The sequence below is a fragment of the Hermetia illucens genome, chromosome 1 (assembly GCF_905115235.1).
Source record: "Hermetia illucens chromosome 1, iHerIll2.2.curated.20191125, whole genome shotgun sequence".
Taxonomy (NCBI): Eukaryota; Metazoa; Arthropoda; class Insecta; order Diptera; family Stratiomyidae; genus Hermetia; species Hermetia illucens.
The window spans coordinates 180,480,994-180,499,911 of record NC_051849.1 but is presented as its reverse complement, the minus strand read 5'-3'; the positions used below and the strand labels follow the sequence as shown (position 1 = coordinate 180,499,911).

The 18,918-nt window shown below is 42.3% G+C and overlaps 2 protein-coding genes across 5 annotated transcripts in view; one reads left to right on the top strand and one right to left on the bottom strand.

The window, feature by feature from the left end:
• LOC119646844 (rab3 GTPase-activating protein catalytic subunit) overlaps nt 1–18,918 on the bottom strand; it is a 477,376-nt gene that overhangs the window by 271,702 nt on the left and 186,756 nt on the right. The window lies entirely within an intron of this gene.
• LOC119646843 (vasorin) overlaps nt 1–18,918 on the top strand; it is a 395,527-nt gene that overhangs the window by 228,440 nt on the left and 148,169 nt on the right. For all 4 annotated transcript variants that reach the window (XM_038047465.1, XM_038047463.1, XM_038047464.1 and 1 more), the window contains exon 4: nt 80–122. The gene's annotated coding sequence lies outside the window, so the exon portion shown is untranslated. The remainder of the gene's footprint in view (nt 1–79; nt 123–18,918) is intronic.

Here is an 18,918-nt window from a genome sequence, read left to right as displayed (position 1 = left end):
ATTTAGCATTAACTTTATATAATGTAAGAAATTTTGTATTATTATGGCATTATGTTAAAATATTTTACTTTCGTTTCAGATTTATTCGAATGAATCTTGATTTTGAATGACATCTATTGAATGTAAGTATTAATTAAGGTTAATTTAGATATACATGTATAGGCATAGAGCTGAAGTATCATGCTAAGGTTTGCAATTCAAGTTTGGCATATGTCTGACCATAGGGGTGCCTATTTTGACCCTTTTTAAGGTTTTGTATAAAACAAAACCTTATTAAAATAGATTTACTGTCTGTCTGTCCGTCATACACCTTTTTCTCAGAGACGGTGGTAGCGATTAACACCAAATTTGGTAAAAAGGTGGGAACTGTGAACGTTCACGCATATAATTAGTTACAAAATTCTACATCGAATTTAAAACGGGATACCCATACATGCAAAGGGGTTTGTAATTTTTTTTTCAACAAATATAGTTATGTGGGGTATCAAATGAAAGGTTAGTACTTTCCGAAGTCGGTTTTATTATAGTTTTGATATTTTTTGGAAAGGTGGGGAGTGCGGGCGATTTCTTTAACGGACCCTTTCTCAGAAGCCACCCAACCGAAATATCGGAAAAAAATCAAGCGGCTGTCACTATGTATATGGTGCCTAGACTCCGAAATACCCTCCATACCGATATTTGTTCAAATAAAGTTAATGATAGTATATTACTATAATTTTTAGTAAATGGCTACAGAGCCCCCCGTAAGTTCATCCTAGCACCACGAAATGCAATTGTAACAATGTAGGGTATAACATAGAGCATGATCTTATCAAGTTTGGTGGAAATTGCACTATTAATAAGAAAGTTATAATAGGTCAAAGTTGTCAGTTCTTTGCAAATTCAAGACTTTGAATGTCAATATCACCCGAAAGTGGATATTTTCACATAATATATCCATATATCACGTGCTACGTACCAATGGGACAAATGCACACCCAAATGTATTTATAAAAGAAATACACAAAACCTTGCATACTCGAAGCTTCCAGCTTCCGGCTTCCCGACTTGTTTTAACTGAAAATGAGCACTAGTCACACTTCTACGAGAGGTGAACATTTCAGACACTTCTTTTGCAATGTTAATGCACCGAAATTTGATGAATAGTATATGATATATATTTTGTATATATTATTCACATACATACAATAACAAGATGTTTATAGGAAGTGTATATTACGTAAAACAGATTCGCGCGCTTCTAAGCCGTTTCCAAATTGAATATATTACTTACTGATATGAAGCACCATTAAACTTACCTGAAATTAGAAAAAAACAAGATAAATCAGTATTGTTAAATATATAGAATTTCAAGAGTTTGTTTCAGAGAAGAAGTTTGGAATTAAGGTTAGGTAAATTCATTGCGGTAATATGCTGTCAGTTCCTGGCCCTTTTCTACCAGCAAAGAAATTGTTGCTCTTAGACGAAAATCCAATTGGCGGCGAATATAGACGAGAAGAAAGTGTCGAGTCTTTGGAAAACACAATAGTAACTACTCAAATGGTTAAGATAGATGAAGTTAAGGGCGGCAATAATTCCATAAGATAAGATAATCCAAGATCCTTTCACTGCAAATCCAAGCCATTGTAATATGCACAATTTGCTACGGGACATTAATCGTGGTATCCGGAGTTCTAAGCTCCTCTCTATATTGTCTATGAAACGCCAACTTCCCTTTAAGGGGATCATCCCGTGTACCGGATTCGAGGGATCGATTTTTTTTTTTTTGATCAATTGTATCTAGATATAGTGTAGAATATATGGGCAAAGTGATTTTTTGATATTCGAAGTCGTTACGTCACTTACCAAGTTTATGTCGATCGCCGTAATAAAGCGCGAATTTATCGGTCCGAATGACTTCAGCAAAAGAGCAAGAATTGAAGCCAAGGCTTTATAGGTGTTTTTTGAAGAAACCTAGGCCTTATGGACTAGGTATAGCAGGTTAATGGTCAGTTAAGATTTTATGGTTAAAAATCACATTCCACTTTTTAAATGCGTTTTTCTCGAAGCTGAAAGTTAAGAATCTGTTGCCACCATAGCCCAAAATCTATTCAACGAAATTTTTGGAAATTATCGGGACTTATTCCGAACATATTTCTAGACTTCCAATATTCTTTAATAATCCTAGTTTGCGAACTGTGGTTAAGTCCGCACGTTAAAATTGCGTTTATTTTTTCTCTAAGATTATCAGCGCCCTCTAGCGTAGCAGCAGAAAAACAACTTTTTTGGAGATAGATGCATTAGTTGCTTTCTATTTCAATAATTAACTACGCTATCGGGGTGGAAAAATTATTACGCATTTTTTGTTGAGGATGCTGGAAGTATTGAGTTCGCACCCACTTGATGACGGACCGGACCACTTGGGAAGCAACTTACTTCCTCTCGTGTGGTTCATGGACTCCTCTTTTTTTATTACGCATGCTTAAGATATTAATAAATATATAGTGAAAAATTTGTGTTCGTATCTTTATTCAGTTCTTGACAAAAAAAAATTACAAAAAAAAAATGGCCTTCACACAGGATGACCCCCTTAATTCCATTCTGTTGAAAGATAGACAGACAGTATCAAAATATCTCCATTCGGCTCTGGGATGATACCAGTTTGTCCTCGAACTTAGATTATCATATACTCTCAACTGTGGAATTCACAGTTTCCCGTTTATGAATCACGTGATGCATACCCGGTCTTCGATTTGAATACGATTTTGTTGTTAGACAAAACATTAGCCTAATTGGCCCATATGCTTCCGATTGCAGAGTAGCAAGCGTACAAAGTTATTTTACTTTGTTGAGAGGGGCGACAACTCAATTCCTCGCTACGCCATACAGTGAAACCCACTCTTCAATGGAACAGGAGAAAGGATGTGGGTAAACCATCAGAATCGACTGCTTTTGAGGGATGATTTCGCTTCTGTTTGGACCGTATCCGCATCTTAAGATGAAGGAGGGGCGACAATTCCATTGCTGGTTACGCCCTGCAGTGAAATCCACTCGCCCATGGAAAGGAAATGAGTAAACCATCAGAACCGACTGCTTTTGAGAGAAGGTTTCGGTTCTGTTTGGAACGTATCCGTATCTTGATGAATGCCACTTCATTCATCAAGGGCGGAATTTTATCCAATTTAATAAAGTGGTCCATCCGCCCACTAACTGTTTATGACCGTAGATGAGAAGCCGATATTAACGATACCGAAGTCATTTCTACGAGGTCTATTTAAAAAATACGCAGACTGTTCGAATTGCAGTCTCCAGCTGCATCCAAATTATTTGCTCGGTGCCGTTAGGTTTGTACAAAGCAGCTAACAAGACCATTTGTGTATTGCTTACTTTTTTATTAAGTTATCAAAATGGAAGACCTGAAAGAGCAACAACTTCCTGTCAAATTTTATGTTTAGCTTGGGTAACCTGTAATTGAAATATTTGCTATGATCAACATGGTTTACGGCGATTCAAGTGTCGACAAATTCAACACCCAGTTACGGGCATATCGAAGCCTGGCTGGTAGAGAGTTTGCTGAAAAGTTTATAATGTTGGTTGGATCCGCTTTCGAATTTTTTACCAACAAATTGAAGACGACCAAAAAAACAATGCCATCCAGGTTAATCGGTATCTGTTCGAATGTTCAGAAAAAGTAAAAGCTTTTTGTCAAGGGTTTTGTCATGGGGTAACGGCTATGACTTCTAAATGAAAGTCTAATCGCTCAGAGTGAGCAGATGAAATATGCCGAATCCCCAAAAACTTGCCAAATTCGATCCAACATCAAGGCGATGTTGGCAGTCTTTTTTATGTAAAGGATATTGTTCCTCCCACCCGGAAAGTCTATAAGGGAAATATCTATGGTAGAAAAAGAAGACGAGGCAGACCCTGTCTAAGATGGAGCGATGGCGTGGGTCAGGACGCCAGACAGCTTTTAGGGATATCGAATTGGTGGACCTCGGCGCAAAACCGGGATGTCTGGAGTTCCTTATTAAGGCAGGCCTAGACCGGATACCGGTTGTTACGCCGTTGATGATGATATTGTTCACCACGGACACCTTCCTTAAAGATTCACAGGTACCCGAAATCACTACATTGGAGCTCCAAAGCGACTACGGGATGTCAGCCGTCGCAAAAGGCTAATTTTTTCATCATGACCCTGCTCTAGCCCATTCAGTCCTGAGAACTGTTGAACATCTGATCAAGTGGTCGATTGCTATCCCCTAATCAGGTAACCACACTCCTCCTCCTTCGTTAATTTCCGAACTGAAAACACTCTTCAAAGGAAGCTGCAAGGGCATTACAGAAGAACCGTACTAGAACTGTTCCAGCACAAGATGAGGGGGAAGCCCATACATGAACCACGTGTTCCTTTCTGACGTCAATCCACGGATTTTTTGAAGAGACGTCGTATTTTCGGCAGCTTTAACTTATCATTTTCATTTCATTCACTTGACTAATACCCAAAGATCTAGGAACATTTGTATCCTGTGGTTGGGATTCACTTCGAACTTACCTACGATGTTTAGCTAATTTTGACAAAGATTCGAATAAATTTGGTATGATAATTAAACAAGCAGTCTGTATCTATGTTATCTTTTATATAAACTAGGTAAGTAGATAAGAATGACTGAGGTAATCATATTTTGAAATGCTGAATCGGCAATAAACTTGTTGTCTTTTCCCCTGGTACATCTGTACAGCATATTTGAAGGATTTTCGATATGAATGAATGCCATCAAGATGAAACCCACCCCGAATATTGGTTAAAACTGTCTCCTTTAGCAAAAGTTCCATATACTATTGACTCTTAGATTTGCTTTTCCGGTAGGGATACTGCTTTCATGAGAATTCACGCAACACTTGTGAATCGATTTACCAATCATTCCAGTAATCAGGAAGATCGGCCAGATTCTTAGGCTTTGAAATAAATATCACTTCGGCATCCCGTCACATCGCTGGAATAATAGCATAAGCTAGACATACCAATTTTGTGAGCTCAGGACTTTAACTCCCCCTATTAATAGGGGTGATATCCGTGTCCAAAAATTTGTCTCGCTCAAGCGAATTGAAAGTTCACTTAACCTACTCGACTGACACAACTTTGCATACCAAAAGCCAATGTTTGGGCGAAGGTTACGATTAAAAGGCAGCCGCGAGCGATGGTCCTTGATATTGACTAAGAAGTGCGCCTCAAGTAGATTAGTTTACGATGAACGTATGGTTTCACCTGATCTGCAATTGCAAGTTGCCGGAGGACCTTCTTCAATGAGAGAATAACTAGAGCAAGTCCTCCTCATATATAGGACTCCAAGATGACCATTCAGCCGATTCAATTCGCATGTTCTTCCTTAGACATTTCTGCACTTCTTAATGCCGATAACAGTTATCAATACAATTCTTTTCCAGAGTTCGCCTGCGAAGTAAGTATTCCTGCCGTCACACCAAGGAGCTTGGACGAGCTGAGTGGTCAGCTTTGTTGAAAATTTATCTAATGCTGTTAGTGATTACCACAGTTTCGCGGTAGATGCAGTCATATGAAAGGCCAAAGATTCAAAAAATATCAAATTAATACTCGATATCACGTGTCATCCTTATAGTGTCACCCAGGCGATTCTTATCGTAGTCAATGAAGAAAATAGTAGGATTCTGAATCGCAAATTACAATATTCTGAATCATTTGTTAGAATCTGAAACTTTCAGCCTTACAGCGAATCTGTAGAGATTGCTAATTAAGCAAAATCACGATAAGCAACGCCAGTACCCCAGCTTCTCTTACGTCAATAGCATCTTCTTCAAGACAAAGACGGTTAATCTATAGAGTGAAGCTAGACATTCTTAGACATACTTTTACTCGAAACATACAATCCGAATCAAGTAATCACACATTTTACCATCATCACACCACTCCTTCAATTAAGTTTTATCACAGAAAGGTATCATTGTTTTTCCATCCCTTGCAGAAGCAATGACATCTTCATTATCTCCCCACACAGACTTCATATTTCTCATCACTTCAGTAAGAAAAAAACTCATTAAAATATCTGTCTCTGCGTGCTCATCAGTACTTGAAAATATTCCGTAATCTTCTTATGAATGCAGGCTTTTCGACGAGGTCTTTCAATACCTCCGAGACTCATATGTCAAACAAGAAAGAACAATACAATTGATTGGCATGTGAAAATCATCTATCTATCTATGATAATTTGACTCCAGACCTATACATGAGATTGAATTTTCCACAGTGAGAAAAAAAACATTCTCAAATAAATTGCGTCATCTATTGAATCACAATAGAGATGCGTTTCCCAGCTTTATTGAGTTACAAAGGTGTCATTCTCCAGTGGAGCTCGATTCAATTAAGTGCCTTTTTTGCACCCTTTCTGAAGAATGTGATAAATGAGAAAGATATGAATGGTTGAAGGCGAAAGAAATTAAAGTACGAGTAACTAGCGTAGAAAAGATACGCAGCCACTCTAGACACCGTAATACTGTTATCAGGTTAGTAGTGGAAATGATGCGACCCTTTCTCGGCCTTTCGTTTCTGTTCTTACATCCAAGAAAAGTGAAATTTATTAGTGAGAATTTCTATTGTGTAAGATGTACAATTCCCATGAATTTACATTGAATAAAAAGCAAGTGCACTCGCCTTGGCACTACTTGCGAAGTAATTACAAAAGTGCTTGCATTCCATGGTTATTGTATTCTCGTTTCCAGAGTAGCTAGCGTATTGGTGAAGACACAGAGGCAAACCCACTTGAAGGATTGTAGCCGAGGTAGCAGCAGCACATTTGTCATTTAATATTAAACTAAGAAAATCTGTCGTCTCCTTCGACTACATGTCTCGCTGGAAGATGAATTATGATGGGGGTTGGTTTGTAATGTTGAAGAATATTTTTTGATTCTATCTTTTTACGTTACGAAATGTGCATGGCAACGGATGGTCGACAGTACGGAGATATCACGTACAAATGATTCACAGATTATCTGAGGATATCTATCTACCACCATTTGTTCTGGCAGCAGTGGGACAAACGATGAAAGCAGTAGGTTCCAGAATGTTTTTTGCTTGAGAGCCAGCCAGAGAGTATTCACATGTAATGAATCTGGTGATTACAAATACTGCTCTGAAAAATAGGTTTAGAGAACCTAAACATCAGATGACAGAAACCAGCAGGTGTTTCACTGATTTCAAGCGATTCACTGCACTAAAAATTAGGCGATCTTATAGGTTCAATTAATGCCATGTAACATTAAGACCAAACGAAAAATTGTGTACGTATGAGAGTTAATGATCCTCCACATAAATACCCTTTTCCCACAAGTGTGTGTATCCAAACCAAAACCATTAAAATGAGGTTCCAGCTGAGCAAGATATACTAGCATTGTTCAACCCCGGAAACCCTCATTTATGCTAATGGAATGGTAAAGCTACTCAAGCATGATTAGCTGATCAACGACTACCAATTGCTTCTTGGAGTTATATTCACATCTAGAACTGAATTGAAATTCATATCAAATTCAGAAAATTCCAGCAATAAAACTTAGGAAGGTACTCACCACGTCAATCTTTTCTTGAGAGTACACAAATAAGAAAAGTTCTGACTTCCTGTAAACTGCTTTGGGTACGATCAAAATAAATGGATTATGTTGAATAAGCTCAAACTATCCAATTATTCGCTACAAAATCAACTTCTGTCCTCCGTCGGTCCACTTTCAGAGAATTTAAGCCAAGAAACTAGAAACTGAAACCAAACTCAAACTAATCCATGAATATCTTGAGTATCTCCATCGAAGTCTTTTTCTGAAATTGAAGTGCAAATACATCTGGTAATGACTAAGTGTTTTCCGCCGACACTGAGTTGAATGAATGAATGTCTATTGTAAAAAACAAATAAGGAAACAATTTGTGGGAATGAAAATTATGCGAATCATTGCATCCAGACGTTTGGCTAATGCACAAAAATATGCCTAGTTCAGATGAATTTAAGTGTTAAGAGACGAATGAATGAAGTATGAAGGAAAACGACACAGCATTGTTATTGTGTTGGGAACACTGGAGCATGGTTTTGAATTTGTAGATACATCAATCATTCTTAATTTGTTGTCTTTGGGCATCAACTACAATTAGATAATGACTGAGATTTCTAAGGCGGATATTGTTTGATTATCAAAGAAAAATCTATGGAATTAGAGTCAGTAGTAAGTAAAAAATCTGAAAAAAAAGAGAAGAGAAAAGATGAACTAAATACCTCTTGCCTGCCATATCGTCTCCATGGATAGCAAAAAAATTAGACCAGATAGTTTCCTCTATTAAAAATTTAGGTTTTTCTTCGCGATCAGCTAGCCCATTTAAAAAATTGGCTCTATTTGTATGGATTTATTGGTGACTCCTTTCAAATTATGTGTATCTATGAGTGTATACTCGTATATATGTATTTGTTTCTGATCACTCCTCTCTAGGAGATAGTATGCCTCCCGCTTACTTCTTTGTGGAGTTAAATAAATCGAGAGGCTGAACCCAGCCGACCATTGTACCGGAAACTATGATAGTATATCCACAAAATTGGGACGGTCCTCCAGTTTAGCTGTATAAACGATAGAAGTACAGCAGCGAGACAAGCAAAAAGACAAACCCAAACATTCATGGCTTAATTAGGATTCTAATCTAAACCAAAGGGGTACTGGCGGAATTTACTGGGACCTATAATAGCCGTCTCGGGACTGACATTAACTGTTTTTCTCTTGAATACCTTATATGATTACCTTAGTCCGTTGAACGTTCAATAGATCTTTTTGAAAATTTCAAGCATCAGGGGCAACAACGACTCCCGTATTAAAAATATCCCAAAAGAAACAGATGCAAAGAGAGGAGTCGAATCCCTTTTCATCCATAAGGAGGATAGATTTCTAAAGCACATGGATAACCTCAAAAAGGTCTGCCCAAATCTTTTTCTTAAATCATCATCGGTTCTAATGAGCAAGATCTATGAAGATCAATAATTCCTACCAGTTTAGCTACTTACTTTCGAGTAGTCTGATCTACCGGAAAAAATTGTGTTCGGCTATACACAACTTCACGACCTTCTCCCTTCCTCAGTTATATTTCAAACCATGTGGAATGTGGAAAACTGGGACACTGTTTTACTTACTGGATCCGGCAGGGGAGTGTATTATTTTTGAAAACTATCACCACCATGGACCCGGCAACGACAACGGAACAACGATCTGCGCATTTTCTCATGTAACGTGCGCTCCCTGTACAGAGATAAAGCTGATGAGCAGCTAGCCGATACCCTGTCCCAATATAGGGCTGATATAACAGCGTTGCAAGAGATGCGATGGACAGGGACCGGTTTCCTGGAGAAGAACCACTACACCATATATTATAGCGGTCATCCAGTAAACCATGTGCTCGGAGTAGGTTTCTTAGTCAGCCAAAAAATGAAACCTGCTGTTATCGGCTTTGAAAACATAAGCGAACGGCTATGCACTCTGCGCTTGCGAGGCAAGTTTAGAAATATAAGCCTCATAAACGTTCACGCCCCTACAGAGGAGACTGCAGAGTCGGAGAAGGATACCTTCTACGAGGCAGTAGAACGAACCCTCGAAGCCTGTCCCAGATATGATATCAAAATCATACTTGGGGATTTTAACAGCCAAGTAGGGAAGGAGCCAGTATTCAGGCGATACGTTGGCTCCCATAGCTTACACGAAAAAACAAATGATAACGGACTACGGACTATTCAATTAGCAGGGTCACACGAAATGGTTGTTGGACGTACCTGATTTGCGCGGAAAGCGGTCCACAAACATACGTGGGCCTCTCCAGACGGAACCACTTTCAACCAAATTGACCACGTGTTGATCGAACGCCGCCACCTCTCAGCCTTGATGAATGTCAGAACATATAGGGGGGCCAATATAGACTCACTATCTCGTTGGCATGGTGCTCCGAGCCCGAATAACAATACCACCTAGAATCCCCTCTGACAATCAGGTGAGAGTGAACACTGAAGCCATCCACAACACAACCCTCCGCGACACCTATAAGAGGGAAATGGATGCTGCAATAACCGCAGTCAACAGAGGACCTGGAGATGAAGCATCAACAAATGATCTTCACAATCACCTGAAGAACGTTATCATGGATACGGCCACAAACATACTTGGCCCCAGCCGCAAAAGGAGTCGGAACGGCTGGTTTGACGATGAATGTAAGCTAGCAACGGAACGGAAGAATGCTGCATACCGAGTAATGTTGCATTCTCAAAGAACGCGGGCAAGCGCAGAGACTTATCACGAACTCCGTCGACCGGAGAAGCGACTTCACAGACGGAAAAAGGAAGCCTGGGAGAACCAACAAGTCTGTGAACTAGAAAAGTACAGGGAGCAACCGCACAAGGCGCGGAAGTTTTACCAACAAGTCAGCAGGATGAAACCTTATACACCTCGATGCTCATCCTGCCGAGACAAAGAGGGAAATCTGATTTCCGACAGAATGGGCATATTGGAGCGATGGGTTGAGTACTTTGATGAGCTACTGAACAACCAGAACATCGGCGAGTTGGAGGTCCCGCCAACTGAAGACGACGGACAAATACTGCCACCACCAAGTTTAGGAGAAACAGTCCGTGCAATTCATTGGCTAAAAAATCATAAGTCGCCAGGAGCCGATGGAATTACAGCCGAATTGGTTAAATATGGAGGCGACCAGTTACACCAAGTGGTTCATCAACTTGTGCTCAAGATATGGGACAGCGAATCAATGCCTAACGATTGGCAACGAGGCATTATCTGTCTCATACATAAAAAGGGAGATATCACACAGTGCAGCAATTATAGAGGTGTCACGTTGCTGAGCACCATCTGTAAGATATTCTCAACTATCTTACTAGGCCGGATAGCCCCATACGCACAGAACATCATTGGCCCATACCAAAGAGGCTTCACTCCAGGCAAATCAGCAACAGATCAGATTTTCTCTCTGCGGCAAGCGATGGAGAAACTGTTTGAATATGGACAACAGTTGCACCATCTGTTCATCGACTTTAAAGCCGCCTATGATAGCATAGCCAGGGTAAAACTGTACACGGCCATGGGAGAATTCGGTATCCCGACGAAATTAATGAGACTGACTAGGCTGACCCTGACCAATGTGCGATGCCAGATAAAAGCAGCAGGATCACTCTCAAGACCATTCGACATGAACAACGGTCTACGACAAGGGGATGCCCTATCATGCGTTCTCTTTAACCTGGCCCTCGAGAAAGTGATCCGTGATGCTGAGGTAAATGCAAGAGGTACGATCCTCTTCAAGTCCACCCAACTACTGGCCTATGCTGACGATATTGACATCATGGGAAGAACCACCCGAGACGTACAAACTACCGTCATCCAGATCGAGCAGGCGGCGCGAGATCTTGGGCTGCACATCAATGAAGGCAAAACAAAATATATGGTGGCAACGTCAGCACCGAAGACGAATCAACCAACAACATCAAACCGCACTGGTCAAACACAAACACGAAGAAGAATAAGGATAGGAGAATACAACTTTGAGACCGTTGACAATTTCTCCCATGATGGTGAAATCCGCGCACGGTTGTTGTCAGCCAACAGAGCCTATTTCAGCTTACAAAGACTGTTCCGCTCGAAACGTCTCACCATAGGGTCAAAGCTCTTACTGTACAAGACTATGATCTTGCCAGTCCTCATGTATTCCTCGGAAACTTGGGTTCTTAGCAAGAAAAATTGCGAACTCTTGGCCGCGTTCGAGAGAAGAATCCTCCGAAGAATTTTTGTCCCCCTACATGAGGATGGACGATTCCGTAGCCTACACAATCACGAAATCTATGAGCGATATCATGACCGTCCGGTTGTGGATAAAATCCGGCTCAATAGGTTACGGTGGGCGGGTCACTTAATCCGTATGGATGAGGATGATCCCACCCGGAAAGTCTATAAGGGCAATATCTATGGTAGAAAAAGAAGACGAGGCAGACCCTGCCTAAGATGGAGCGATGGCGTGGGTCAGGACGCCAGACAGCTTTTAGGGATATCGAATTGGTGGACCTCGGCGCAAAACCGGGATGTCTGGAGTTCCTTATTAAGGCAGGCCTAGACCGGATACCGGTTGTTGCGCCGTTGATGATGATGATGATTACCAACCACTTCTGTGGCAACCATTTTTGGCGGCGCATCCTTGTAGACAGGTGACCAAATTGTCCATAGTCTTTTCATGCCAGGTGAAGCTATTAGAATTTCTTCTCTTCCACTTCAAGAGTATGGGATTTGTTTGCGTAAACTTGCACTTTTAGGTACCCCAAAGTAGGTATTAGATGTCCAAGAAAATGCTTCCTTAAAAAACTCTTTCTTGTTTTTGACGTATGTCAAGCTGCTCCATTTTGCTGAAACTAAACAGTTTCGGGGTTCATATGTCATCTTTTTAACTCTGGCAGGTCTAATAATGCAAGCTCAAAATGCGGTTTGCAGAAGTCGCTGTGGGTCTCTGGTTGTCAAGATTGAAAATTTTGTTTGTTTACCTTCCCTATAAATGGAAATGAGCCTCGTTTTTCCTGTAATCAAAACGAGATCATTTTTAAGCAAGCTTAGTATCCGTTTTTGCGAAACTGCACCTTCACGTAAAGTCGTTCCGTCGCACTTGTTCAATAGTCATATGGGTAGAAACGAAGAAGACTCTGCGAAATGACTGGTCGGATGTCCAAAGAAGTAGAGCACGGCATGCAGGCAACTTCGCCTGCTTTAAGGTTTGTACAACTCGATCGATTGCAGGGGTATGCCGTAATATCACAGATCCTCTTTTCTGAAAACTATTCACCAATTTCATATAAGCTTCCACTTTCGGTACGCAACCATATCGACGAATATTAAAATGGTTCTAGGATCAATATTGTGCGGCCTCTACAGAACGACTCGTTTCAATAAATTTGTCGTAAAGAAAGATAAGTTGTGCTACGTACCATAGCTTCGAAATGGCGACCGTAGGGCAGTTTATTCAAAACCACTATAATCTATTGAAAACCACCACATCCTTAGGGGCCAGCAAATCCTAGCCACCAAAGTAGAAATAATGAGTACCAAAAAGGGTTCGAATATCTTAAGCACAACATGATATTGATAATTAAAAAAATCACAGAATATCCTGCACCTTCCCAAAGAAACTTTTCCAATTACTCTGATGTTCTTAGCGGCCAGTCAAGTGAGCGCGTAGCTTTTTCGTTTCTCACAAAAAAAAGTCACTATGGATAAGAATGCCCCTGCAACGCCTAAATTAAATGACGAGAAGAAAATATATGTTCAGTATAGTCTCTAACCCTGTATCTTTAAGGGGGTCATCCCGTGCGAAGGGCTTTTTTTTTGCCTTTCTTTGAAAAAATATTTTGAAGGACTGAATAAAGATAGAAACGTGATTTTTTCATCATATGTTTATTGATATCTCTAGTATGTGTGATAAATTTTTCAGATTGATATCGTAGCTAGTTTTTGGAATACGTGTCAATTTATGCACCCATCTCCAAAAAAAGGTGTTTTTCTGCTGCCACGCTGGAGGGCGCTGTGTTCATCTGAGGGGAAAAAACTAACCGGCATTTAAATGTGGACAATATTCCACGGTCCGCAAACTAGGATAATTGGAAAATATTAAAAGGTAAATTTTTGGTGGGCTTTTAAACTTTATTTTTTGAATTTTGGTGTTTTTTACGGCTTTTTTTTATGAATAAAAAGAAAACGACCCGTCCGATTGCAATTATCCTAGTTTGCGGACCGTAGAAATATGTATTAAAGAAGTCGTGAAAATTTCAAAGAATTTGGTTGGATAGATTTTGAGCTATGGTGGCAGCCGATTTTCAAGATGTAGTTTCGAGAAAAACGCATTTGAAAATTTAAATGTGGTTATCAACAGTAAAATTTTAATTCACCGTTAATCTACTATACCTGGTTCATAGAGAGTGCCCTCCGTTTCTTCAAAAAAGTCTTGTGGGGCCGATTGCTGCTCTCTGGTTTCAATTCTAGCTCTTTTAGAGAGGTCAGTCAATCATCGTTCGGACCGCCAAATTCGCACTTCATTACGGCGGTCGGTATAAACCTGACATATGTGACCAACTTGACATCCGATTGTCACTAGGATTTTGAGAATGCCATTGAATCCTTCATTGAAAATAATTACAGCCAGAAAAGTGGCTATTTCTACGACCTTGGCCCCAGAATCAAGGTGTTTAGGAGCGAAAGCCCAGATCAATGCATTTAACGACTCATTGTTATTCTGGGTCTCTGCTCCTAAACATCTGTTCAAGAGATCATCTTGTGACAAATATTCGTAGATTGGTTTGATGACTGTTTGAACTTCTTCAGTCAAAGGTGCCTTCTCGTGGTGAAAACTATCCAGTTCTCCTTTAGCTTCCACTTTGCTCATTTGCACCAACTGTCCTCGCCTGCTGGACAATTTTGATGTTGGATTTTCGTCTGTAGAACATTTATGGAAGAAAATTACCCAAATTTGTTGCTTCATTCCTTCTATCGAATTTGCGTGTCGACGAATAGCTAGCCCAAAAAATGTAGTAAGTTCGTTAATAACCTTATCAGTAAGTTTTCTAGCCCCTTTTCCACCAATGCCTTTGTGATTCTTCTTTGCATTTCTAAGCCGCGTTCCCATTCTTTTCTCGACATGTCCTACGCATTCCTTTTTTACTACTACGTATATTTTATTATTTGCAGAAATTTGCAGAAATACCGGAGAAAACTCCAACAAAATCCAATATACAATATACAAAACTTGTCGCAATTGGAACATCCATATTCATGCTTGCTAAAAGTTTCTTTACTGATGTCCTTTTTCTTCTCTGATAAGTATCGATTCCCATGAAATACTCGTTTTTTAGTGCCAGCATGACGTTGAACGTTAAAGCGATTTCCCTTCGTACGATCCATTTAAAAAAATCACTGAACACACAAAGAGCACAATACTTACAACAAAATATAACTGAGTATAGCTTGGAAGCCTTTCAGTGCTCACTCTAGACTGGATTATCCTTTTTATTCCAAACAGCAAATAAGTTTAGACAATTGATTGGTTTTCCGTCTTTTTATATTTATACCTGTGTTCGAATTTATAAGGCTCAGGTAAAAAACTAACAGGTAAAAGAAGATTCGATGTGCTTTCTCATCGAGTACTCTAGCCGCGGCTGCAAACTCCTTACCTGTTTAACACTGTAATTTCTGAACGATTCGGAATATCGGAAAATCCCTTTGCCCACATATTCTCCACTATATATGGATACAATTCATGTAAAAAAAAATCGATTTCTCCAACCCGACACACGGGATGACCCCCTTAACACGTGTATCCTCGTATACGATCAACTTCGTAACAAGATTGTATTAAACTACCAAAAACTGACTAGTCAGATTTTTCAAAATTAGAGTAAGCTAAGCACAATTTGTAGAAATGATATATATATTTTGCCGATGGGCTTTTCTGATGAATTAACATTTTATTCAACGACGTCCTAGAGGACAGTTTCATCCGGATTGCCATGTGGAGATAAGTAAGTACCCAGTTAATGTAACCGTTGCATCTGTAATTTCAGGCAGGGGTATGGTTTTTTTTTTTTTTTTTTTTTTTTTTTTAATGGATGGAGGTGGAAATCTTAGAAAGACGCTGCTGCGCCAGGTTGCAGTAGCGTGTGGGATTCACACCCACTAAAACCACGCCCACTCTTCCGCCCCACCCCGAGGGACCACCGTGAAGTATTACTTCGCGGGGGAGGCTCTGGTTCGCTATACCAGCTCGTCCATGTTACGTCTCCGTCGCGCCGCCTTCCGAGCTCGATCCAACTCCAGGAGTTTTGTCTGCACCACGGCTACTGCCTCATTTACCGCCATCCAGTTTTCCTCCGACTTCAACATCTCTTCCACCAGGTTGCAGGGCTCGATGTCCGCCCCTAAGATGCTGTTCAACTTCCTTTTCTGCTGCAGAAATCTGGGACAATAGAACATAACGTGCTCCGGGTCCTCGAGTGTAGCACCGCATTCAGGACAGTTGGGAGACTCGTCCAACTCGAAGCGATGCAAATACTTCCTATAGCCACCGTGTCCCGTAAGGAACTGTGTCAGGTGGTAATTCAATTCTCCGTGCTTTCGGTTGACCCATTTCTCGATGCACGGGATCAATGTATGGGTCCACCTGCCCTTGTCGGAGTTATCCCATCGTTGTTGCCACTTGCCACACAACTCTCTCCTGATGGCTTTTCGGAAATCCGCATTCACCTCTGCTGGATTTGCCTTCCGTTTTTCGTAGAGCCAGTGTGCCTCGCTCGCTAGAAGATCTATAGGGATCATTCCTGCGATAACACACACTGCCTCCGTCGACGCCGTCCTAAATGCGCTGCACACCCTTAGCGCAATTGGCCGGTATGCCGAACATATCTTCCTCCGGTTGACAGCGTGGTTCAACGCTCCCGCCCAAACAGGGGCCGCGTATAGCAGGATCGACCTCACCACTCCCGCGATGAGTAGCCTGCGACTATACTTCGGCCCTCCCACGTTAGGCATCATCCTTGCAAGGGATGAGCTGGCATTTGCTGCCTTTTCTCGCGCATAATCCAAGTGTCCCTTGAAACTCAGCTTGGCATCGATCATCACCCCCAGGTATTTGACAACCGATTTTGAGACGACCTCACGATTACCAACCCGGATAGTAACCGTGTTGTTCTTCCTACGGTTGGTAATGAGGACCGCCTCCGTCTTTTCGTCCGCCAGGTCCAGCTTGACCATTCGTAACCATGACTTGATGGTATGAATGGCTTCATTTGCATAAAGCTCCACGTCCTCGGGATGCTTTGCAATTGCAACTACCGCCAAGTCGTCCGCAAAACCAATCAGCGTTGTCTCCTCCGGCACGCGAAGGCCAAGCACTCCATCGTACATTATGTTCCACAGCAGCGGTCCCAATACAGAACCTTGAGGCACACCTGCTGTCACAATGTACTCCTTCGGCCCGTCGTCCGTCTCGTACCAGAGAAGTCTATCCGAAAAGTAACTTTCGATGAGCCGATCCAAGTAGCTAGGAACACCCAGTTTGGCCAAAACGCCCTTAATCCAGCCCCAGTTGGCTGAGTTAAAAGCATTTTTGACGTCCAGCGTCACCAGAGCACAGCATTTGCCCATGGCCATCGCATTTCGAGCCAATTCCACGACCTTTGCTACTGCATCGACCGTAGAACGGGCTCGCCGAAACCCATATTGCCGCTCTGAAAGACCACCCGCAAGCTCGATGAACGGGAGCAGCCTGTTGTATATCACCCTCTCCAACATCTTCCCCATGGTGTCTAAGAGACAAATAGGGCAATATGAAGAGGGCACGCCGGGTGGTTTTCGAGGCTTCGGTAGCAAGACCAGTTTCTGCCTCTTCCACTGGGCGGGAAACGCTCCTTCCGCCATGCACGATTCGAATGTGCTTGCGAACCACCTTGGTCTGGCCTTGACCGCCACCTTCAGAGCCCTGTTCGGAATTCCGTCCAATCCCGGAGCCTTGCTGTCCCCAATACGTCTGCAGATTTCCCAAAGTTCCTCTTCGGTAACATCAGGGATCGAGAAGACGTCCTGCTGAGCTGCCAGTTGGGGTTCTCTTTCGTCCTGCTCCTGCTGCGGGAAAAGAGTTGCAATTATTTGCAACAAGAGCCGTGGGCATGTCACCTGAGGTGATTTTCGCCCGCGGATCTTCTTCATTACAACTTGGTAGGCTGTACCCCACGGATTCGTATTAGCCTCCATGCAGAGCTTCTGGTAGCATTCCCGCTTGCTTCTCCGAATGGCCTTCTTAAGGTTGCTTCGCATATCCCTGTATTCCTCCTCACGCTCCTGGTGCTCTGGCCTTCCTCTTGTCCTGTGGGAAAGTCTCCTCGCTCGGAGACAAGAGGATCTCAGGGCAGCGATCTCCGTGTTCCACCAGTAGTTTGGCCTCTTGCCGGGGTGCAAACGTCGTCGTGGCATCGTAGCGTCGCATGCTTCGGTTACACGCTGAGACAGCTGTGTGACCCTTTCCACCGCTGTTCCATCCGGATCATGGGCTCCCTCCAATGCGGCCAGGAATGTCTCCTCGTCGAAAGCTCCGATAGACCAGCCAACCGCCTTAGCCTTTCCACCTCCAGAGCGTCGTTGACTGCTTCCCCGGTTCCCAATGTGGAGGAAGATGGCCTGGTGGTCACTGTGGGTGTAGTGCTCACTCACTTGCCAAGCCATCCCCCTCACCAGTGAAGTGCTAACAAATGTCAGGTCAACGATCGAACCCGACCCTCTTCCTCGAAAGGTGGGCACGCATCCAACGTTGGCCAGCACGATGTCCAGCTCCGCAAATGACTCCAACAGAATTTGACCTCTGGTGTTCGTCGATCGGCTTCCCCACTCCAAGGCCCACGCGTTGAAATCGCCCGCAATGATTTTAGGGCTGCGGTCTCTAGCATCCAACACCAGACTGTCTAACATCTCCTCATATTGTGCTAAGGTTGCACTAGGAGGAGCGTAGCAGCTGTAAATATGGACACCGTTGACCTTCGTCCTTATAAAATCGGCTGCCGGGGGGGCCATGACTTCCTGAATGGCCTGTCTTCCGCACGCCCAGATTGCCGCGTTACCAGACGCATCGACCGCCCAAGTCGCACCGCCGTAATTTCTGTACGGCTCGCAAATAACCGCGACATCGACATTCGACTCTCGAATGGTTTGCGAGAGCAGGTCCTGAGCTGCCTCACAGTGATTGAGATTGATTTGTATCAATCTCATTTTCCTGTGCGGTTCAGCTCCCCCCTATATACCGGACATCTGCTGCTTCCCGCAATATGCCGGCCGTCCACGCCCTCTTTCCCACTACATAACATACACCGT